Source organism: Hemitrygon akajei, chromosome 27 (genome assembly GCF_048418815.1).
Source record: "Hemitrygon akajei chromosome 27, sHemAka1.3, whole genome shotgun sequence".
In the NCBI taxonomy this organism is placed as follows: Eukaryota; Metazoa; Chordata; class Chondrichthyes; order Myliobatiformes; family Dasyatidae; genus Hemitrygon; species Hemitrygon akajei.
The window spans coordinates 28,564,877-28,589,717 of record NC_133150.1 but is presented as its reverse complement, the minus strand read 5'-3'; the positions used below and the strand labels follow the sequence as shown (position 1 = coordinate 28,589,717).

Here is a 24,841-nt window from a genome sequence, read left to right as displayed (position 1 = left end):
AGTTTTCAGTAACAGTTGATCTTTTCTGTTTCTTGGAGAATGAGATCTGTCTCTAATGAAATTGAACTTTGGTCCAAGTGGACAACATTTCAGAAAATAAATTGCATTTATATTTTGTCTTTCAAGACAAAATTAACTGCTATTGAAAAGCAGAAATGATGACAGCCAACTTGAGCTTAGTAAGCTCCCAAGAACAAACATGTCCAGATATTTGTTAAGAAGTTAATATTAGGCAGGATAGAAAAGAGAATGCATCTGATTTTCTTGCAAATAGTGCCATTGGCTCAGTGCTTTTATAAAAATGTGGTACATTGATCCAGAAAATGCAATAGAATGGTAAAATCACGTAGAAAATGGCAGGTGTATTCAGAAGCCTGTACTTGCCAGATATTAATCACTATCTTAAATTTCTTCTTGTGATAAATTACTTCTTGGTCCTGCCACTATGAAAACAGAAGTGAGGAAGGTACCTGAGAGCAGGTGTGAATTAAGAAAAAAAGTATGCAAGGAAAAATAGAATGTGTGAAATGATTTGAGAGGGTGTTCCTAACACAGCTTGGGAACTTGACAAATTATGATTTTCCAGAATGCCGATGGACAACCTCAGGCTAAATATCTTCATATGTGTATTGATACTTTAGTGGGAATGACCAGAGATTCATGCAGTTGACTTGGACAGCTGACAACAATAGCAGAAGTTCAGAGTGTTACCCCATTACCTGTCTAGTATACCTCTCCTAAATGCACAGATCCATGCCTTTGATAGAATTTTCTTGAGGACAAATTATACGTGACTTTTACTCAAAAACATCAGTGAACTTATTATCAAGAAAAATATGGCTTTGGATCAGACCAAGTAATTATTTTGTATAGTGCATCCAAAACAGATAATTTTACAAAGCCAATATCCAAAAGAGAAAAGCCCATTAAGGACTAAAACTGGATTTTGCTTATTGATTTTGGGGGTACAGTCATGGTACTGATGAGTGATTTGGATAGTGTCTCCAAGGAGTGATATCCATGGAAGAGGTAAATGACACACTTCACATATTAAAGAGGATGGAGCACAGAGTATTAGAAAAGTTGACTGAAATCCAAGTAAGTAAGTTCAAGGTAAGTTTATTATCAAAATACATAACTGTCACCATATACTACCCTGAGATCCGAGATTTGTTTTCTTGCAGTAAACCCAAGAAACACAATAGAATCAATGAAAGACCACACCCAACTGGACAGGCAACCAGTGTGCAAAAAACAACAAAGTGTGGAAATAAAAATAAGAAAATAATGACAATCATGAATAAATAAGCGGTAAATATCGAAAAAAAAAACATGAGATGGAGAATCCTTGAAAATGATTCCACAGGTTGTGGGAACAGTTCGCTAATGGGACAAGTGAAGTTAAGTGAAGTTACTCCTTCTGGTTCAAAAGCCTGGTGATTGAGGGATAATAACTGGATGCATGGGGGAAATCACTGTAAATTACTGACAATAAACTTTCAATTAATTCTGAATAATGCTGGGTGTGTGGTTTGGTACAAGGGGACCGGAGAGTGATGAATAGTACTCCTTTTATCAATGAAGTGAGTAAGAATAAAACTAACATCATCTTGATCTCTTAAAAAACATTAATTTGGGACAGAATTAACAGACAAATAAAGGAAAATGGATTGATTAATGAATTAATTCATCCATGCCAGCTTGGATTTAGTAAAGGAAGATTTTGTTTAACCAACTTGAATTTTTGCTGAGGTTTTGTATCAAGTTGATAAGAGTAACATGGCTCACATGGTATATGTGAACTTAGAAAAAACTTGGAATGAAATTCTACATAATAGGAGACTTAACTATTAATAACATTCATTTATCAACATAGTTCAAATAATAAATTGGAAGTTTAAGTGGGGAAATGATCTTCTTTGGTTACTGACTGAAGTCAGTATGAGAGTTTCGGGTGATTATTCAATTCCACCCACGGTAGCATAGTTGTTAGCACAATGCATTACAGTACCAGCAACCCAGGTTCACTTCACGCTGCTGCCTGTAAGGAGTTCATATGTTCTCCCCATGACAGCGTGGGTTTCCTCCAAATGCTCTGGTTTCCACCCACTGTCTAAAGACATATCGGTTGGTAGATTAATTGGTCATTGTAAATTGTCCTGTGATTAGGCAGAATTAAATCCGGAGATTGCTGGCTGGTGCAGGTCAAAGGGTCGGGAAGGCCTATTCCATGCGGAATCTCAACAGATAAATAAACTGCTCTGATAAAGTATGGAATTGAAGTAGGGACCAGATCCATGTTAGAATTATTAGCTTGAGTCCATGTGCAGTAGTTGAGGAATTTAAATTCAAGAAAGTTAACAAATTTAGAAGGAAAATTAAAACAATACTCACAAAATGCAGGAGGAACTCAGCAGGCTGGGCAGTTTGTAGGAATGAAAGACTTTTTTCCATAGATGCTGCCTGGCCTCCCGAGTTTCTCCAGCATTTTGTGTGTGTTGTTGAATTCCCAGCATCTGCAGATTTTTTCTCATTTGGGAGGAACATTTAGTGGTATCAATAATAACAATAATAATAATAATAATAATCAAAAAATAATTGCCATTGAAGCTCTTCAGGTTCTTGGGTTTCTTTCAGGGAAGAAAGTTCTTCATTCCCATGAGCTTGATTTCACAGCCTCCAAAGTAGGTGACTCTCAAATGCCCTCTGAAATGGCAAATGCTCAGCTCAGGGGGCAAGTAGGAATGGCTAACAAATGCTGACTTTGTAATTATTAGGATCTATTAAAAACTAAACATTAATCAGGATATGGTGATAATGACATTATTGCAGATGGTTAGTATAAAAGTAGAATCACAAAAAAAGTTCCCTTACTATTCTATTTCTGATGCAAGCACTGTCTATATTTCAGCCCAAATATTTTAATCAAATGCATGATCTTCACAGTAAAATTACCACTGAATCATATACCAGCTGGAAACCTGAGATTCTGTTCCCAAAGCAGGCTAGCCTTCAACTCTGACAGGTTTATGGAGAAGTTTGTTATTGCAAATCTGACTGAACTGTAGATATGTTCAAAGTTTTTTTTAAAAGTTCCATGTAAATTGAGTCAATGGAAAAATAACCAGAGTCCAAATGGACTTATATGGAAACACTGGCAAGAATCCATTACAATACTCCCGTTAAAAAAAAGCTCTGCCATATAATCCAAAGATGCTGCATTAAAATATTGGAAAGTGTTCAAATGTTATTACATGGAAACAATGATATGGCAGGGAAGGGTAAATCTATGAAAGATTCAGCAAATATCTCAGAATTTATTGTTGTGGTGTGTAGTTGCACCTCTTTACAAGCTTGTGACTGGCACCTAAGGATTGTAATTCAATGGGAATTGAGTTATCACGAACAGAGTTTGGACAAACAGTCAAGGTGTCTAGAGCTATTCATGTGAAAAAAAGACTTATCAGAATGCAACCTGAATTAGACAATGTCTTATGAGGAAAGATTAAATGAGCTAAAGCTTTTCTCTTTGGAGCAATGTATGATGAGAGGTGAATTGATGGACATGTATAAGATAATAAGGGATGTAGATAAAGTATACACCCAGTACCATTTTCCCAGAGCATTAATGGCTAATACAAGAGGACATAATTTTAAGGTGATTGGAGGAAAATATAGAGGGGATGTCAGAAGGAGGCTTTTTATACAGAGAGTGCTATGTGCATGGAACATACTGCAGAGGCAAATACTTTAGCGACATTTAAGACATATTTAGGTTGGTACATGGATGAAAGAGGAATGAAGGGCTATGTGAGAGGGAAGGGTTAGATTGATCTTGGAGCAGGTAAAAAGATCAGTACAGCATTGTGGGCTGAATAATCTGTACTGTGTTGTACTGTTTTATGTTCTATATCATTGCCGGCTTGGATATTGTGATATGATTTTGCCTTGTTGCTTCATAGTTTCATAGAATTATACAGCACAGAATACAGCCGTTTAAAATATTTACTTGTGCTGTTTTATCGAAAGATCTATCTAATGATTCCCACTCCCCTGCCCTCTTTGCACAATCCTCCACTTCCATTCCAGAATTTATCTAATTCCTTTTCAAGGTTACGATTGAATCTGCTTTTAAACGGTGTCTTCCAAATCACAACACACTGTAAAATTCTTCCTCCTTTGCCAAAATTCTTCAGCCAATCATTGTAAATTGTTCTGCTACTGACGCTTCTGTCAATGAAAGCCGTTCCTCTTTATTTATCAAAACTATACATGATTTTGACACATTTATCTAACCTCACTTTAGACTTGAAAACTCAAAAGAATTGGAGATGACAAAGTCTGAAATAAAAACAGAACGTTCTGAAAACATTCAGCAGCTTGAGAGCATCTGTGGAAAGAGAAACAGGGTTTATATATCTCAAATCAAAGACCCCCTCCATCAGAAGTATAAAGAAAGGGCCCCGATGAATGGTCTTTAAATGGAAATTTTAACTCTTGTTCTCTTTTCACAGATGTTGCCTGACTTGTTGAAAGTTTCTCTATTTTTTTGTTTTTATCACATCTTAGACTTCTCTACTTGAAGGTGTACAACTACACTTTCTACCTCATCACTCCACACATTCACATTGTTCCTCATCCCTAGTACTATTGCAGTAGCATTCAGAGACACTATTTCTGAGGCCAAGGTATCTTTCCTGATGTATGCTATGCAAAAATTGGGCTGTTTTAATTTTCATGTATTTTTAAAATGGAAATGCTCTTGAGGAAGGAAGTTAGGTTGCAGCATTAAAACACATCTGGGATTATGACACACACTAATTCTTGATATTTATTGCTATTTATTTATATTTGCATTTGCACAGTTTGTTGTCTTCTGCACTCTAGTTGAATGCCCTAGATGTGTGGTCTTTCATTCATTCTATTATAGTTACAATTCTATAGATGTATTGAGTATGCCCGCATGAAAATGAATGTCAGGGTTGTATATGGTGACATATATGTACTTTGATAATAAAACTGACTTTGAACTTTAATTTTTCACTCTCACCTCATTATTCTGATTTCTGTGACAAACTTAGTCACAATTTTTGGCACTGGTACTCATACATCAGAGGTTAGCTTAGAGGTTGAGATGCATGTGGTGGACATCATTCTCTATCGTGCTGAGTGTGGGAAGGGGTAGTCTGGGTCTCAGAGCACGAGAGTTCTAGTCCAGAAGCTACAGATGACTTCAGGGATGGGGCGTGGGGAAATGAGGGTTGGAGTGGAGGGGATTGGCACTGCATCGGAAGGCTTGTGGGCAAGCAGATGTGAAACATTGAGAGATAGACCCAAGTCCACCTCCAGCATGGAAATGATCTGTAACTCTGTCACAACAGCTTTGGACCCAACATCACGGTGGCAGACTGATGTCAATTTACTAAAAGACAGAGAACTCTGTGTTACAAGTGTTGAGCACAAGAAATCCAAGAACTCCTTTCTCCCTCAAACTCTTGAAATCTATGCCTCTTGTGTTAATTGCCTTTTATACTCTACTTACTACTAATGTTCTGGGTCTGGCCCAATGACAGTGCTTACAAATATGGGTATAGACCCATATTTGTGTGTGGAGTTCTCTGTGCTCATGCTGGTGAGTATCATGACAGCAGTGACATTTTTTAATCTGATGTTTTGTGCTCCCAGATACCCCAGCACTGCAGTAGTGCAATCTTCACAGAGCTTAATGGGGCAAAACCTTTACTCAGGACTCAGGTGGCAAATCCGCCCGTGCCAAATTAAATGAACCTGGGAAACCAGCTGCTGAAGGAAGGTAAGTGGGTTTTCATTGATTTAAATGTTTTTTTTTTAGTGTGCGCGTTTGAGCCTGTGTTTGTGTGAAAGTTCGTCTTGGTTCTGTGCACACATTTGTTTCATTTTTTATTTAGCGATACTTTACATTACTTACTTTATTGTCACCAAACACTTGATACTAGAGTGTACAATCATCACAGCAGTATTTGTTTCTGTGCTTCGTGCTCCCTGAAGTACAAAATCGAAGTAAATATAATAAAAATTTAAATTATAAATTGTAATTAGAAAATAGAAAAGGGAAAGTATGGTAGTGCAAGTCAGGTCTGGATATTTGGAAGGTACGGCCCAGATCCGGGTCAGGATCCATTCAGCAGTCTTATCACAGTTGGAAAGAAGCTGTTCCCAAATCTGGCCGTATGAATCTTCATGCTCCTGAACCTTCTCCCGGAGGGAAGAGGGACAAAAAGTGTGTTGGCTGGGTGGGTCTTGTCCTTGATTATCCTGGCAGCACTGCTCTGACAGCGTGTGGTGTAAAGTGAGTCCAAGGATGGAAGATTGGTTTGTGTGATGTGCTGGGCTATGTTCACGATCTTCTGCAGCTTCTTCTGCTCTTGGACAGGACAACTTCCATACCAGCTTGTGATGCACCCTAGAAGAATGCTTTCTACGGTGCATCTATAAAAATTAGTGAGGGTTTTAGGGGACAGGCCAAATTTCTTCAGCTTTCTCAGGAAGTAAAGGCACTGGTGGGCCTTCTTGGCAGTGGACTCTACTTGGTTAGACCAAGTCAGGTCATTTGTGATATTCACCCCAAGGAACTTAAAGCTTTTGACCTGTTCCACCTGCACACCACTGATGTAGATGGGGTCGTGCGGTCCACTACTCCTTCTTACTTACTTACCTTACAACTTGGTAACAGGCCATTTTGTCCCAACAAGCCCATGCCTCCCAGTTACACTCATGTTACCAATTAACCACCAGCACAGAGGTTGCGTACAAGAAGAGCCAGAGTCACTTCTACTTCCTGAGGAGACTGAGGTCCTTTGGAGTATGCAGTCCTCTCCTTCAAGTATTCTACCAGTCTGTTGTCACCTAAAGTCTTCTATGCGATGGTGCGTTGGGTCAAAGGCATCAACGTGGGCGATGCCAACAGGCTCAATAAACTGATTAGAAAGGCTGGCTCTGTTACAGGAGTCAAACTGGACACATTGTTGGCTCTGGTAGAACAAAGGACCCTACGGAAAATCCGGGCAATTCTGGACAATGCTTCTCACCCTCTGCATGCCACCTTGGCTGAACAGTGGAGCACTTTTAGTAATAGACTAAGACAACTGCATTGCTCCAAAGAGCACTAAGTGAGGTCATTCTGACCCTTGGCCATTAGGCTCTATAATGAGTCATCCAATAGCCGGGTAAGTGCTGACCCCCTCCTGTTAGTCTCTTTGAAGTAATTTATTTTTTATTCTTCCTACTTCTCTTCTAATATTTGTATATCTGTGCACTTCTAATGCTACTGTGACACTGTAATTCCCTTTGGGATCAATAAAGTGTCTATCTAAAGTAACCTACAAACTGATTCGTCTTTGGAATGTGGGATGAAACAGGAGCACCTAGACACACATACAGAACAGAAGCCTTGTTTCTTGTGCTGTAATGGCATTATGCTAACCACTATGCTACCATACCACCCTGTGTTGCATGCACAATCTCACAAAAGTACAGATTCGCCACACGCAGGCCTTTGCTGTTGTGTGCCTATTAATCATTTAACGAAAATTTGAATAATTTTATTTGCTTTTTAGCTCTATCTTTACTATTAACAAGTGAATTGTGGATGACAACGGCAGTGAGAAACAGTATCAGTGACAGGTCTGTGAGCAGAGTTTCAGCAGTTGTAAAAGCTCTCCCTGTGTGCAGCTGGCTACTTTCACTGAGGCAGTCTCAACATTCTGTGAAAGAGTAGGGAGCTTGGAGCCAGACTATGCTTGGAACATATGGAACAGACAGTACTGTTCAGGGACAGACCACCGGGGGATCTCTGGACAGCAGAGGATCTTCTCCATAATTTTATCATTTAATATTTTGGACATCAGGATTTTATTTATCATTTTACTATATGCTACTTACTTGGTATACCCTCAGCGTTCTACTGATATTGTGCTTTCCAGGTGCTCTGCCAACATGATCCAGCTGCTCCTTTCAGACAGCTTCCCAACCAGCGGCTGAACTCTCACAGTGAGTGACGAGTTGCAAAATCCCGGAATAGCTGGAGATTTGAAGTAAAAACACAGAATGCTGAAGGTCGCCTGCAGGTTAAACAAGGCCTTTGGAGAGTGATGCAGAGTTCCAGGACAGCGATTACTCATCACAACTACTCTAATGAAAGTTCTGATGAAAGGTTTCTCCACAGATGCTTCCTGAAACATTAGGCATTTCCAATGTTTTCTGCTTTTATTTTATTACTGGTAATTTGAAATGGCTACTTTAATAAGAAATTCAAGCGGATGCTTAAATACAACCACTCTTTAAGACTGTGTGATGTTCATTGTTTCTGGTAGAAGACGGGTTCCACCTCTAGATCACTATTCATCCTCTCCATTGTGTGGCACCATCACAGCTTCTGATTCTTCAATGTGACTCCAAACAGAAGCCTTTGTGACCTTGAGAGTGTTTCTGGTTCTTTGGCAAATATTTATTCCTCCCAAAATTAAGTACCTGATCATGAACACACTGTTGGAGTTAGTGTGTGGAAATTGTCTGCTGAGTTTGCCCATTGCCAGTGTAATTACACTACAAAAAGGCCATGGAGCACTCTCAGAATGTGAAAAGTGCTATGTAAATGTAATTCCTTCCTTTACAACTTTCAGAAATTTTTAATAAGCTTCAACTGTTAGAGATATCAGTTCCACAACTTATGGTTTTGTAATATTTAATTTCTCTTAAGCCTGGCTGGAAAGAAATAGGTGTGGTGCTCGTTCTAAAACACCTTTCTTGGGTATAGGGTCAGATATAACAACAAAGAGGGACTGTGACACCCGATGCAGAGTACTACATTGTATTAACATCTATGGAAACAGACTTGTATCCACAATGATCTGGAGAACATTTTACACAAGAGTTTCCTGGGTCAGATCATTGGTACATTGATATGAGGGACAAAAAAGAAATGGAATAAAAAAAAAGCACAAGATTGGTTTCACTTTCTTGATCCTTAAATAACTTCAACAGATCTTCATTGTACCACAACTCAATCTATTTTCACTTTTCAAGAACTACTACTGGGCAATTGACATAATCAAGCAAAGCATCTCAAGCAGGTATGGAACAAAGTCCCTCTATTTCACACACTCTGACGTGCTCCTTGAGGAAACCTAATTACTGATAACAGGAGACACAGGTGGCAGGGTGTTCATTGGAGCAATCCTGTGAGAAATCACCCTCATCACACTGAAGAAAACGATAATTATACACCAACTCCTCTTCCCCAGTGCTGGCGCTGGGCACTGTCTCCCTCCTACAGAGCTAACACTGACAATGACTCACAATGCCTCACCTTGAGAAGTGGCTGCAATTTCCTCATCTTTGACATTAACATTAAGTCCCAGCTATCTCATCCTATAGTCATCTGGTAATATTCCAATATCTTCACACTCATGACAGGCAACAAGTCCCAACTCTTACACCCACACACCATATATTGAATCCAGCTCTTACACCCAAGTCAGGGCAGGCAAGGTAACACTTCAGACACATACCTATCGTTCAGTTTTTCAAACCCAATGGCAAAAAAAACTAAAAAAAGAAAAGTAATAATAATGACTTTTTGGCATGGACTTAATGAGGGAGCATTACTTTAGGACTGTGTTCTGTTGTAGTTCACCTTGCTCAATGGTATGACTTATACTCAGCTTCATAGCTTCTTCCATGACACTAGCTGGTCAATACCCTATAGCTACCTATTTCATTTAGTTTCTATCATAGAAACTGGCACAAATGCCTCAATAACCCAACCTTCCCTTTACTTAGTGTCTCTTGTTGAAGGGCAAATTGATGTTAAATGCCTAATGTATATCAGCCATTCTACAAAGTTATGCTTATTCCTTACAAAGCTTTTGATAGGGCTCAACGAGAAAGCTGTGCCCAACTCTGGTCACCATGTTCTAAGTAGAGTGCGGATGTTGGCGGAGGTAACATTATCAGTAAGAGATCTTATTTGCTTTGTTAGGTTGGAGCTGCTGTGGTGACTTTCCTTGGAACAAAGGAGGATGAGGAGAGATTGGTTGGAGTTAACCTAGAACACAGACCATAGAACAATACAGCATAGGATCGGGTCCACCAGACCACAGTGTTGTACTAAACCAAATAAATTAGTAATCAAATGGCCAACTGAACTAGTCCTCTGTCTACACAATGTCCATATCCTTCTATTTCCTCATGTTCATGTGTCTATCTAAATGTCTCGTAGAAGTCTCCAGTGTACATGCCTCTACCACCCCTCCAGGCAGTGCATTCCAATCCCCCCCCCCCACTCTCTGTGTAAAAAACTTGCCCCTCAAATTTCCTTTGATATTACCCCCTCTCATCTTAAATGTGTGCCCTCTGGTTTTAGACATTTCAACCCTGGGAAAAGGATATCCTTTTTCTACTGTGTCTATGCCTCTCATAATCTTACAGACCTCTGTGAGATCGCCCCTCAGCCTTCGCTGCTCCAGAGAAAACAACCCCAGTTTGTCCAAGCTCTTGCAAGTGCCCTGTAGAATTTCACATCAAATAGAAAGAGAAGTTTTCCATTTGCTGATGGCACAAAGAGTAAAGGACCTAGATTTAGGGTTTTAGGTAAGATGTGACAAAGAACATCTTCTACACAACAGATGATATTTATCTGGAAATTGCTGACTGTGAAGAGTAATGACCTTGGGAATGAACAATGAATCTGAACAATGTTGAAAACACAGAGAATGGAGCTGACTGGATTCTCCTACAGGGAGGCAACAATACCTTCTGAGTGGACTCCATTCACAAGAAGCCATGGAACCCATTGGGAAAAAAGTCAGTTCCTGTTGTGGGAGATTTGCAGAAGGTCACCATTTCTGATTGGACAGTGCAGAAGGACATAGGTATGGATCAGACTGGGAGAATTAAAGTGACAAGTAACTGGAAGCTGAGGATCTTTCCTGTGGACAGAATAAAAGGACTCTGCAGAGCACCACAAAATACAAGTTTTATAATGTAAAGAAAGATCACATCACAAGCACCAAATACATGGAATGCAATGCATTTGAATTGTTGCTTCATTCAAAAGGACAGTTCAAAGGTGGAAGTAAAAGAGCAAATATTGCATCTATAAAATTCTAGAACAAGATGTTAGATGTTTCAGCAGACATGAAGAAATGTATTAATCAAACATAATCAGCATGGCTTTGTTAAGAAGAGATTTTGCCTGACCAATTTAACTACATTTTTTGAAGAAGTTATATACTATACTGATGATGATAATGCAAATGTTGGAAGTTTAGAGAGGATTTCTGGAATAATTTTTCACCCAGAGACTGTTTGGAATTTGTAATGTACTGCCTGAAGGGATGTTGGAGGCAAAGACTCTCATGACACTTAAGTCATATCTCGATGATCACTTGAACTGCTAATGAAGGCTACAGGCCAAGTACAAGCAAATGGGATTTGTACAATTTTGTACTCAAGGATTAGTACGGACATGGTGACCAAGGGGCTTGTTTCAGTAATGTGCAACTCTTTCTCCTGCAGCTGCTTGGGAAAGAGCAAGGAGAAGGGGATTGTTTGATAGAGATGGAAGACTGGACCGTGGAATCAGAGAGGAATGCTCCCCTTGGAATCCTGAAAGGGAAGTGGAAAGAAAGATGTGTTTGGTGGTGGAAACTCATTGAAGGTAATAGATGTTTTGGAGGAAGATTCATTGAATGTAGAAGTTGGTGGGATGGAGAGCAAAATCCAGGAGGACTTTATCCTTGTTCTGGCTGGAGGCAGTGGCAGTGAGAGCAAGGGCACAGGCAATAGGTGACACATGGTCGAGAGTTCTGTCAACTATGGTAGAAGGAAAACCATGGTGACAAATCCTTGAGACACTGGATGGAAAGTATTATCATCAGTGCAAATATGATGGAGAAGAGGAACTGAGAGAATGGACTAGAGTTTGCATAGGAGGTATGGTAGGTGAAAGTACCATGGTGTAAGATAGCATGGCTGTCTATTGCCTTGTAATTGATATTTGTCGCTAACTTATTATCTGAGATAGAGATCAAGAAAATGAAATGGGAAAGGAAAAATAAGGTGGGAGCAGAGTGACTTGTATTTGGCCTATAGCCTTATTTTGGTAAAAAAATTAAGGACATTTTGAAGTTCTGCATGAGTGGAACAATGATTTTATTTTTTTTAATTTTAAATAAAGCAGATAAAGAAGTGAGCGAGAGAGCCTGAGCAGGACTGAAAAAGCATTGTTGCCACAAAAGGGCAGTGCAACTTGCGTCCATGTATGTTCCCATGGCTACAACTTTCATGAGAAGCTAGTGAGTGGATTTGTTCAGTGTGAGAATAAGGGTCTGCAAGGAGTGTGCCAGATGGGTTGGGAATTCTGGATATAGGAGAAATGGTCTGTTTTGAGATAAAGATCCCCGGATAAAGAAATGAGCACAGGGTAAAAGTAGTAGAAAATGAATTTAGTGGATATGGAGGGGAACATAGCCAAAGACAGATTATTTCGGATCAGAAGTAAAGATGAAAACACAGCAGTGTGTGAAATTGGGAGAATGACAGGGCTAGAGGAAAGTGAAGGGGGAGAAAGATTCGGGAAGGTATTGGAATTGGAGAGCTTCTGAAGTTTGATGCCAAGAAGGAATAGGAGAAGTCTCTATTGCAGCGTGAAGGTGGAAGTGCAACTGTAGACCACGAGAGAGAATGAGTTGGCTTTGTCGCAGGGAGAATGGTCAAGAGAATGTATGTGCTGATGCAAGGCATAGAACAGTGCTTTGAGAAGCAGCAGATGGTTTGGACATTCTTAAGATCCTGAGTGGAGAAGAATCATTAAAGTTCAAGTGGAATCCTTGTGTGATGAGTTGAAACCAGGGATTTTTGTTAAGGGAAGAGATGTGGTGGTGGAAGCAAGTGTTGTTTAACAATTTCTCAAGACAAGGAGGCAAATAGAAACCACTGATGGTGAACAGGAAAGAGAGAAAGATGGAAAGACAGAAATCTTACCAGAGAAAGGAACATACCTTTCTCCAAAGCTGCTGTTTTTGGAAAAGAATTGACAGTGAATTCAACAGTAATTGAAAATTCAATAAAATTACCAAACTGGTTGTTGGAAATAAAACCATAAAATTTGGAAACACTCAAAAGGTCAGACAGCATCTGCAGAAAGAGAAGAAAAGTGATATACAATTGGCTTGAAGAATAATTGCTCTTGGCAATGTCATGATCAATGTCCAGCGAGCCCTCACAAACAAAAATGCAATTACTCAGTATTTTTTTGTTCTTAGAGCAACATTATACATCGCCCTTGATAATATTGTTTTACAAGACAGAACTTTGAAATTCTACAGTGAGAACAGATATCTCTGCAGTGCATCTCACATGAGATAAAGCATCTTCCAAAAGTGCAGCACATATTCTCACTACTACACAAGACTGTTGGTCTAACTTATTGTGCACAAACATTTGAAGTATAGTACATCTTGAGCTCAAGTACATCCGGCTCAGGTAGATCACAGTTGCCCCTAAAACAGCAGATTTGTTGTATGTTGAAGGGGCTGTACTGAAGTGTACTGTACTGTTCTATGTTCACATTGATTGGGCATCCTGAAGACTTCACACCACAGTCACTGTCTTGGAACGACAAAGAAATTTAACATAGTTGAATCTGTGTTCACAAACCCAACAGATGTGGGTTCATGAAGCCTAGCGATAGAACCAGAAACTTAGAGTAAGAGACTTTTATTTTTGCAGTTGTTCATACTTGGAATGTGCTGCCCAAAGAGTGACAAAGTGTTATCAATGGATTTTGACTTATTCCTGACAAATAACTATTTCAAGAGCTATTAGGACAGAGCAAAGGAGTGGGAGTAACTGGATATTTTTTTTATGAAAGAGCTGATACATAATAGCCCTGCTTCAGGTGATAAAATGCCATAAGGGGCATTGGAGGGGTATCATTAGAACATAAGAAACAGAAGCGGAAGATGGTCAATCAGCCCCTCACACCTGCTCTGCCATTTAATAAAATCATGGCTAATCTTTTACTTCAGTGCCACTTCCCCAAACCAATGGCGTTTCCATTACTTCAGATTCAGATTCAGATTCAGTTTATTGTCATTTAGAAACCACAAATGCAATGCAGTTAAAAAATGAGACAACGTTCCTCCAGAATTATATCACAAAAGCATATGACAAAACAGACTACACCAGAAAATCCATATAACATTTGGCAATCCCCAATCCAGAGTCCGGAGAGGCTGCTGCATAATTAATATCATGCTACCATCTTGGCGCGTTCCCCGGAAAGGAGCTCCAAATCCACCAGACAAAACAAGACCAAAAACTAAAGCTACAAGACACGCACAAAACCACATAGTTACAACATATAATTACAACAGTGCAAACAATAGCATAATTGATAAAAAACAGACCATGGGCACAGTAAAAATAGTCCAAAGATATTAAAAGACTATAAGTTCAAAAGAAACCACCACACAGTTTCTACAAGTCCCCAGGGTCCCGATAGACTCGTCATCCCACGTAGGCGGCAGAAGGGAGTATCCCCGCTATGGACTTCCACGGCGCCGCCCGACTCAGCCTCGCAAACGCAGCACACAATGGAAGCTCCGTCGAACCCAGCCTCACAGCCACAGCACACAGCGAAAGCGCTCCGACCGCAGTGGACTCCGAGTCCGTTGAACCTCCAAGCCTCCAACCATCCCCTCCGGCAAAGCCTCTCTGAACACCATCCTCTGCCGAGCGTATTAAGACGCCCCCACCAACGGCCATCGGCAATGCGGCCCCGAGGACTGGGGGCCTGTTCTTCCCAACAGAGACCCGGACCTCACAGCAGCAGCAGCAACAAAGACGGTCTTCCTGGAGATTTCCAGATGTTCCTCCATGCTCCCACGTCCGTTTTTCATCCAATTATGATTGCGCATGGCACCCCGCTTCAGAAATAACAAATAATCAGCTCCGGAATGACCGCTGCAAGCTGTGTCGCGCCGCCATCTTGGATACTTCTCTTAATACTCAAAAATCCTTCAACCTGTCTTGAATCTACTCAGCCACGATGGCTTACAGCCCTTTTAAATAGAAATCAGTTACCATGTTGGCGAGAAAAGTGTTTCACATCTCAGTCCTAATCAGCCGTTCCCTCATTTTGAGTGTGTGACTCCCAGCTCAGGGAAGCATGCTTGCATCTACCATGCCAAGCACGGTAAGTATTTTGTTTGGTTCAACCTCTCATTCTTCTAAACTCTACAGAGCATAAGCCCCTTCTGTGTGATTTCTCCTTAAAGGACAATATGCCCAGGTCAGGAATTAATCTGGCAGGAAAACTTTCATTGCACTCTCTCTTACTGAAGTATATTCTGCGTAGGAAGGAGACAAAGGCATGGTCTTAAGAAGGCCAAAATTAATTGCAGTAAAATGTCTTGAACCCCAATACTTTTGCAAGTAAAGCCAATGTATTATTTGTGATACTTTCACAAAGACCTCACAGATACCAGGCAATGATTGTCCCAATCAAGAGAAAATCCCATCATCTCCAGTCGAGGTTCAATAGTATTTTGTAGTTCCAACTACAGTAATAGCATTATGGAAAACACCATTCACTAGAAATTTACCAAGTGTTAATACTATAGGTGCGAGAAGACATGGACACTGGGTATTATAGAACTAAGTGCATGTTTTCATAAATAACTATTTTTCCATCCTATCTTAAGGTGAATCAAGACATTTATGGATTGCGAGCTCTAAATGGATGTGAAAGTAACAGTTAGCAATTGTCTTCATCTCCAGTACTGTATCTCAAAGGTATTTCAGCAATACTAAATGTGCAGTTCTTTTGCATTTGTTTAGCCCTGGTGACCAAAGTCAAATTACTTTTTTCAAAGTGTAACCAGGATGAACTACATTTATGCTGAAGACAATTTAGACAGGCTTTCCAGACCAGGACACTAATTATGCAAATTATTTCCTCTCATATCTCTCGGAATCTGATATTCAAGAAAGATATCCAGTTAGAAACCTTTGTAGGGTTTGAAAGGGAAAGCATCACAATAGAGTCATGATGTAACATGAAGTCTAGTCACATAAACCAGTAAGTCTTAGATTAGATGTCTAGTCATCCAATTCCTGCGGGTACAAAGGCAAGCAGAAGACAGGGTCTTAGGAGTCAACCGTCAAAGTAAATGACTGCCACTTAATGGTCCCTATTGGGCATCCACAGGCTTGAGATGAAGATAGGATTAGGAATGGAGCAACCCGAAATCAATAATTCCCAACATTTGAACAGTGATTATATTTCAAAGGCACTTGGTTGACTAAAGATTTGGGAAATCTTGAGATTGTGATATCAGTATGTAAATAAAAACTCTTTCCTTTTTGTCTAGGCTTACACTATCAGAATGTCCTTATTTAGACAAACAATGGACTCTTTTATTGAGGCCTGCTCATGTCTGTTGACCAACACATCACCATGACTCATCTCCTCAGGATAGGATGAGAAGTTTCTTATTTGCTAATGTAAAGATGTTTTAAAAAGATAAATATCTTTTTAAGGGGGATAAAAAATAAAGGTTGCCTGCTATTTCATCTCAGATGCAGCTGATGGAGTGAGTCAGTAGGTAAATAGCATTAAGACAAATATTGCTGTAGCTTGTGCATCAGGTATGCATTGTAGCCCGGAGCAGAATTAGTCATGCAAGTCAGACAGAGCATCTGCCTGTCTGCAGGGAAAGACATTTAACATACCTAGCCATGGGACAGAATGAAAAATAGTTCCAGAGAATGACCTCTGACTTAATTCAACAATGCAGAAATTTTCTATTTTGGTGAAGATTTTGAATCTGAGGTACAGAAAGCATCATTTAAAGGGAAATAAGTTTTGCCCCTTCTGGTTTGATCATTTCTGATTGATTTAGATTGCATATCTACAGTCAAGTGCTCAGCAATTTTCTCAAATGTGTGACCCAGGGATCTAACAAGTCTGTCTGACTCCTTCAGTTAGCACTTGCTATGTTCCAATTGTATAATAGGATAAGAAAGGTAGAGAGGAGGACAGACCAAATATGGGTAAACGGGACTAGCTTAGATGGGCAACTTGGGCAGTGTGGGTGAGTTGCACTGAAGGACTGTTTCATGCTGTATTACTCTATAATGCCAATCAGGAGTGGCAAACCTCCTTATCCCCAGCTCCGAATTCATCAACGGAAGATAGCGAATCCAGCAGTGAATACACATGACTTCACCCAGTATGTTGCTCTGTGTTAAAATCTTCACTCAGTACAGTTGTATTCATTCCTAGGATGTGGGTGCCATTAGTAATCCAGTATTTATTTCTCATCCAGAACTGTTCTCAAGTGATGGAAATACATTATTTGAACCTCAGTACTCAGTGTCTATATGTTCTTGTCCCTATAGTATTAATGCTTGTTAAATTTCTGGTGAATGGTGATTCCTATAATGTCATGACTTCAGTTGGAACTGCATAATAGTATTGAATAATACTATCGACTGGAGATGATTGAACTTTCTCTTGATGGGACAATTATTCCCTGGCATCTGTGAGGTATGAATATAACTTGCTGTTTAATAGTGATGCACATGAACTTGAATGACTTCATTATCTGAAGGGATGCAAGTGGAACACTGGAGTCCGTCATTCACCATGGACATACTGTTATTTATAAATTTATGTTATGTTCATACAGTGATCTAGTTGGACAGGGGAATAAGTGATACGCTGCTTTGTTACAAAGTCATAGACAACTAGTCTACAGGAAAATTTCAACATGTATAAAACTTAAGCATTACTCATTACTCCTTGCAAATTAAATACTACATCTTATATATGTACACCGTAATGCCTCTGAGAAGACATGACAAATTTAGAAATGAGACACTATGCTTTTCTTCTCATTTTGAAAGACAGTCATGACTTTTGCTTGGCAGGTTTTAGTCAGTTTGTAGAACTAAAGCTGAACCTTTCTAAAGTTGTCCTGCCACCAATCATACTGAACCTTGTTTACCCAAGATTTATACATGTACCAACAAGAGTGAATAGCATGACATGCCACAGCACTGAAGGACAATGATGTTGGGTTATCACTGTACTTTTACGTACACAGGACAACATTGCTACTCTGAGTGGTTACATGAGGAGCTTTGACATGTATGATTAATTGCAAAAAACATTCAGCCTGTACAAAAAATGAATGGACACATTTTTTAAAGCCAATATTGTGGATGCTGAAGGAAGAAAAGATATTGAGAAATGATCTGACAGAAGTGCAAAAGAGAAGCACTCCTGATGGAAATTGGGTCAGAAGCATAGAGCAGAAGACAAAGCATGTTTTGCTTAAAGATGTTATGCAAAATCTGGGAGATTAAAATGAAATTGGTAGAAATAAGTGAAGGTTATTAATTTGGGACAAGAAGCTAGATGCAGAGAGAAAAATTATGTGAGCATATTATTTTACTAAAGAAATTTCCTTGTACTGCAATTCTGATGCCTTTTTAGATATTTTACATATTTTACAGTTGCTCAAAGAAGTGTCACATTTCAACAGCCTGTTGATTGCAGATTATGACAAGGAACAAAGTCAATTTTAATGGCAATTTGCAGTAACAACAGAAAGGAGGACTTCAAATATTTGAAGCTCTTTCAGACAATGATAAACTGGGATTGCACTGCATCTGTGCTGTAAGCAGGAGCAGCAGCAATAAGACAGACCTTCAAGCAAAGATATTGATCGACACCTTCAGTATTGGCAGACAGACTGATATTGTCATATGCCATTCAATGAAGAATCAGCAATCTTATTCCAGCAAGTTCAGTCAGATACACCTATTATAAAGCAGCATCACACTGAAGTCCTACTCTAGTGAAGTCCTATGGTCTTTACATAGAACACAGAACATAGAATAGTACAGCACATTACAGGCCCTTTGGCCCACAATGTTGTGCCGACCCTCAAACCCTGCCTTCCATATAACCCCCACCATAAATTCCTCCATATACCTGTCTAGTAGTCTCTTAAACTTCACTAGTGTATCTGCTTCCACCACTGACTCAGGCAGTGCATTCCACGCACCAACCACTCTCTGAGTGAAAAACCTTCCTTAATATCCCCCTTGAACTTCCCTCCCCTTACCTTAAAGCCATGTCCTCTTGTACTGAGCAGTGGTGCCCTGGGGAAGAGGTGCTGGTTGTCCACTCTGTCTATTCCTCTTAATATCTTGTACACCTCTATCATGTCTCCTCTCATCCTCCTTCTCTCCAAAGAGTAAAGCCCTAGCTCCCTTAATCTCTGATCATAATCCATACTCTCTAAACCAGGCAGCATCCTGGTAAATCTCCTCTGTACCCTTTCCAATGCTTCCACATCCTTCCTATAGTGAGGCGACCAGAACTGGACACAGTACTCCAAGTGTGGCCTAACTAGAGTTTTATAGAGCTGCATCATTACATCGCGTCTCTTAAACTCTATCCCTCGACTTATGAAAGCTAACACCCCATAAGCTTTCTTAACTACCCTATCTACCTGTGAGGCAACTTTCAGGCATCTGTGGACATGTACCCCAAGATCCCTCTGCTCCTCCACACTACCAAGTATCCTGCCATTTACTTTGTACTCTGCCTTGGAGTTTGTCCTTCCAAAGTGTACCACCTCACACTTCTCCGGGTTGAACTCCATCTGCCACTTCTCAGCCCACTTCTGCATCCTATCAATGTCTCTCTGCAATCTTCGACAATCCTCTACACTATCTACAACACCACCAACCTTTGTGTCATCTGCAAACTTGCCAACCCACCCTTCTACCCCCACATCCAGGTCGTTAATAAAAATCACAAAAAGTAGAGGTCCCAGAACAGATCCTTGTGGGACGCCACTAGTCACAACCCTCCAATCTGAATGTACTCCCTTCACCACGACCCTCTGCCTTCTGCAGGCAAGCCAATTCTGAATCCACCTGGCCAATCTTCCCTGGATCCCATGCCTTCTGACTTTCTGAATAAGCCTACCATGTGTCTTTAGGGCAAATGGACTGCACTGCGTAATACAATGGGCAAACAGTCCAGTTATTTATCATTGTAGCAACCTATGTAAAGAGGCCAGCTTTAATGGAGAACTAATTAAGGCAACACTAATGTCTTGGAGTCACAACTTGACGGATTGTTGGAGAGGTATGGCAATAAGTTCAAAAACAGCTTCACTGTCATAACAAAGTAAGTGTGTGCCTTTGCACAGCCCATTTGCAAAACCTGTCTATTGCAAGCTCAAAGCAGTGCCAAGTGACTTAAGACGTCAAATTGATAATCAACTGGATGGACCAGAACAAAATTGTATGCCTCTGGTTCTCTAACGGCGCCAAATGGCAACTCCTTTGCTTGAATCTTTGGAAACAGCTCTATTTCCATCTTTAATATCTCTACTTTTTCCTTTCAGGGTTCTTTTGAAGACCCTGACCTGGAGCTACACGCTGACCACGGTTCTTTACGGGAATGGGACCCGCTCTCGGGGTTTCATGAATGGCTGTTATCCGGTATGCCAAGGGCTTGGCCTAAGAGCTCAGCTCGCCTTCGGAGATCCCAAGATCTCATGGCTCTGGAGACGGGGGAATCGAAGGTCGATGTCACGGCAGGAGATTGGTGTGTCTTTGAGGGAGTCGGAAGCTCTACGGCTGTGCGCCCAGAGACCCGAGATCTTTGGGCACAGAGCTCAGAAAAAGCGACGCATCAGACTTCTAACATCATAAACCAGTGAGTTGTTTCTTATGTCTCCCCTCTTGCTGTGAAACGGAGACATCTCTTTCTCCCTTATCGGGGGAGAGAGCCTGTGGTATGTTGAAAACCAGGTGAATGTGTAGTCTTTGGGGTAACTGCAAGTCTGTGTCTTTGCTGTTGCTTTGCTCATGCTTGAGTGCTCAATGGCAGGTGCCAACGCTTTTTTTTTGCTGGTGTGGGGAGGGGGGATTGTTGTTGTTATTGCTTACATGTGGGAGGGAGGGTAGCTGGTTGGGGGGACTTTGTGGTTCTAACATTGAACTGTCATTCATTCTTTGGGGCACTCCTCTGTTTTTGTGGATGGTTGTGAAGAAAAAGCATTTCAGGATGTACACTGTATTGTATATATTTCTCTGACATTCGAAACCTTTATCCTACCATCAATTCAAACACCATTACTAGCCACTTTTGGTGTCAAGTCAACTATGCCCACTACAGCAGCATCAGGGATGCCAAACTGGGCAAAACTTCTAATGCAATATGCTTACATAAATTAATACAGAAATTCCAAGAAGAAACCTTTCACATCTACGGCATTGGAACTCTGACACCGGAAATGAGAATGTAATCTACACGGTAAATATGGTCGATGAGAATTTCCCAATGAAAGTACCTGAAATGACAGACAAGACCCAGAGAGGAGATGTTCATTGAAATGATGCATTGAACTTGACTACAGTGCATTTGAGAAATTTAAACTCCTCAACTACTGTTGGAATGAGATATTCATGTGAGTACGGGTAACACAAAAATGTATATAGAATGGTAATACTCATTAATTCGTCCAAGAGGACAAGAACCTTGTTGTAGGGTCTGGAGGCTTGCGTGCCTCAAAGACCTGGAGGGCTATGTTGGCTAGTGTCAGAGCTTTATGTTTTGTCTCTTAGCAGGGCCAACTATGCCAAACAGGTCAAAGGGTAGAGGCCAGACTAAGGGTGGCCCATTGGTCCTCCAGGTTCAGGGGTTCAGCTCAAGGCTAACAACCCTGACTGGTAAAACAAAATTGTTACAGAAACAGCAATGAGGAGTCTTGCTATATCTGAGTGTGATAGTATTCCTAAATCTCCAGTTGGAATTGCATGATTGACAGTAGTGAAAACTGAGAGGAAGATACTGATATGAGAAGGAAGCTCTGAACACCTCCAGGGATGTTTGTTGCTTCTGTTGCTGCCGTAAACATCAGTGGCATAATGGGCAGTAAGTAAGTATGTACTCATTAATTGGAGAGAACAGATTTTTGATGAACTCCGTACCGAATGACAAACAAGAGGAAAATCTGCAGATGCTGGAAATCCAAAGCAACTTTTCCAAAAGCTGGAGGAACTCAGCAGGCCATGCAGCACCTATGGAAAAGAGTAAACAGTTGACGTTTCGGGCTGAGACCCTTCATCAGGACCCCACAGGAAGAGTCAAAATGAGAACAATTGCAAGCAGCTTTGCTCAGTACTCTTGTTTATAAACCCTGGTTCATTCATAAGGAAAAGCAGTGGCTGCCAAAGTTCCAGGCACAAACCATTTAAAACTCCTTTCCAACTATAATGATAGCCGACCACAAAGTTTACATGTAGGCTTCTGCGAAAAACCAACGACAATTTGGACTGAAGTAAACACACGGGTTCGTATAACAATACTGAATGCACTTACAGAAGTCTTCACCAGTTGAGGTTTACTTTAAGCACTCATTTTTGTCACTGCACTCCAGTGTCAATCAACTCTGCCTGCAGACGATGTGAAACAGAATGGTAACAGACATGCGCTTGTTCCTTCGTTTCATCTAACTTCAAATAGAGCAGCTGAGAAGTCAGAGCAGTTCAAGAAGCTCCCAAAGAGCAGGTGGTGCAGGGATATTCAACTCTCAGCATGAAGTATTACTTGCCTAATTCCTAGCTGCAGTACAGAAAGTCTGTAATACCACAGGGTATACACCTGGCAGTTTCTTGATTAAGAGATGACACTTGAATCTTGTTGAATCAAATTTGGCTTCCAGAGTTGAACAGAAACAGTTAAGTCTGACATTAATCGGAAGCAAAATTAGTATATTTTGTGATCTTAGCCCACCTAGCGTGTCAAGCTCACACGAGTGAGAGGCAAGAACCATAGCAGAGGTTTGTAGAATCAAAAGATAGTTTGCTGAAATTTGGTGATAAAATATGAAGTGTTTATGTTGATAAGTTACTCTCTGTAAATTAAAACTAGGTCTGCATGTTTAAACATTCAACCGTGAACTTGTATCAGAGTTAGATCCACTCCAAATTCAAATGCAGATTCAAGCAGCTAAAACATTCATTCAACATCAAAGTGTATAAGAATATTAGGAAGCCCCTGAAAATTATGAGAGTGTTGATATCCATTAACAGTGCATATTTTGTGTATTATCACATTGTTAAAAGAATAAGAGGGTTTTAGTAACAAACTGTTGCTTTCAAAAAAATGGAAACAGTGTACTTTCTCTTTAAATAATGACATGTTATTACCTGTATACTTGCATGTACATTCATAATGCACTCAAATTGGATGGAAGAATTGTTTAGGCCTGCCTTGTAACAATGTCATGAAAAACTAGCTTCAGCATTTATACGGTTGAAATGCTGTGCCTTGTAAATAAATCTTTTCTCCTTGACGTAATCTTTGGCCTAGTGTTCGGGTTCCCACCATCGGCAGTCCTGGATTTTGAGACCTGATGTTCAATGATCGGCATGTTCTGGGATCTATGCTTAAGACCGAAGACCGAGATCAAAGCAGAGGTCTATGTCCGTTGAAGGCCGGAGCTGCAGGCCCTTTCTGGGGTTAAAGTGCTGTGTATGTGCATGGGTGGGAGGGAGGAACAGGGCTTGTTTTTTGCTGTTGCTGTTTTGCTCAGCAGTGTGGGCATACTAGTTCGCTGGTGGAATGTGTGCCGAAAATTGCAGACTGCCCCCAGCACAGCCTCGGGTGTGTTGGTTGTAAATCATGCATTTCAGAGTATGTTATGATGTATGTGTGACAAATAAACTTGGAGCTTGCATTGTCATGCTTCTGGCACGCTATTGTTTGTTTTTCAGCAGTCAGTGATCACTTCCAGTTTCAGTGCCATTGGAGCGCTCAGGTAATTTCTGAAGTAGTGAAAAATGGCAGAGTGAAGTTTTACTAGGCGTTTGGCAGTGCCCTGAAGAACTTTGGCATCAGAAACCTGGATCTGACGTGATGATAATCTTATCTTCCTTTTTGGCTTTGGCATACATTCTCATTTAGTTTATTGTCTTCCGTTACACTTCCCACACAGTGGCCGTTGATAGATTGGGAACTCCATCTCCTAAAGCTATACCACATGGAGATTCAGGACCAAATGTTTCAACACCCAGAATTGCTTCAGCTCTAGATCATCAGCACTGCATAAAATGTTCAGCTACTGTGTGTCATAAATTTCTATTCAATATGCATTGTTCCCCAATATAAAAGCAGAAAGCAAAAGGAAGAGGGACATTTTATATCAAAAATATTACATTGTTCATAAAATTTGCAATTATATAACAGGATACCTTCCTTTATTGCCATTCTCAGTAGTGGCTTATCAATCCTTTTATCTTATGCCAGCATACTATCAATTTTCATTTACATACATTCCTTCGGTGAGCAGTCAGAGTTCTTATTTAAATATGTGTTCCAGTCCATCAATATGCAATAGTGCCAAGGCTTTAAACTCTGCTCCACTCCAAAAATCCTTTGTAGTTGCTGTCCTAGTACGACCTTCAGCTCATGGTCCTGAAACTTGGCAAGTGCCTGTCAGCAGCATTTGGTCACGGAGTGTTCCTTGCACTAGAAGACTGGCAAATTGAAGGCTGATTTAAGGACTTTGTTCTAAGAGTTGATATCTGGCCAGCAACATTTGCTGTTTGTCTCAGTTAGTCTTCCTGGAAATGGCTTATAGAGCACAAGGATTTTGTATTATATTGGTGTTTTGGATCACAATAAATGACTGTAAGTCCTTCAAGACCTCCTTGGGAAGTGATGTAGCCCTCACACACTAAAGTAGTTCAACATAGATTAACT

The 24,841-nt window shown here is 40.4% G+C and overlaps 1 long non-coding RNA gene across 2 annotated transcripts in view; it reads left to right on the top strand.

The window, feature by feature from the left end:
- LOC140717209 (uncharacterized) overlaps positions 1-23,804 on the top strand; it is a 35,746-nt gene extending 11,942 nt beyond the window's left edge. Inside the window, exons 3-5 of one of the 2 annotated variants that reach the window (XR_012096495.1) lie at positions 5,686-5,812; positions 20,475-20,788; positions 23,450-23,804. This is a non-coding gene — a long non-coding RNA (uncharacterized lncRNA). Of the gene's footprint in view, positions 1-5,685; positions 5,813-7,961; positions 8,971-20,474; positions 20,789-23,449 lie in introns of those variants that run through there. The other variant, XR_012096494.1, reaches the window with a different exon arrangement.
- Positions 23,805-24,841: the final 1,037 nt, after the last annotated feature.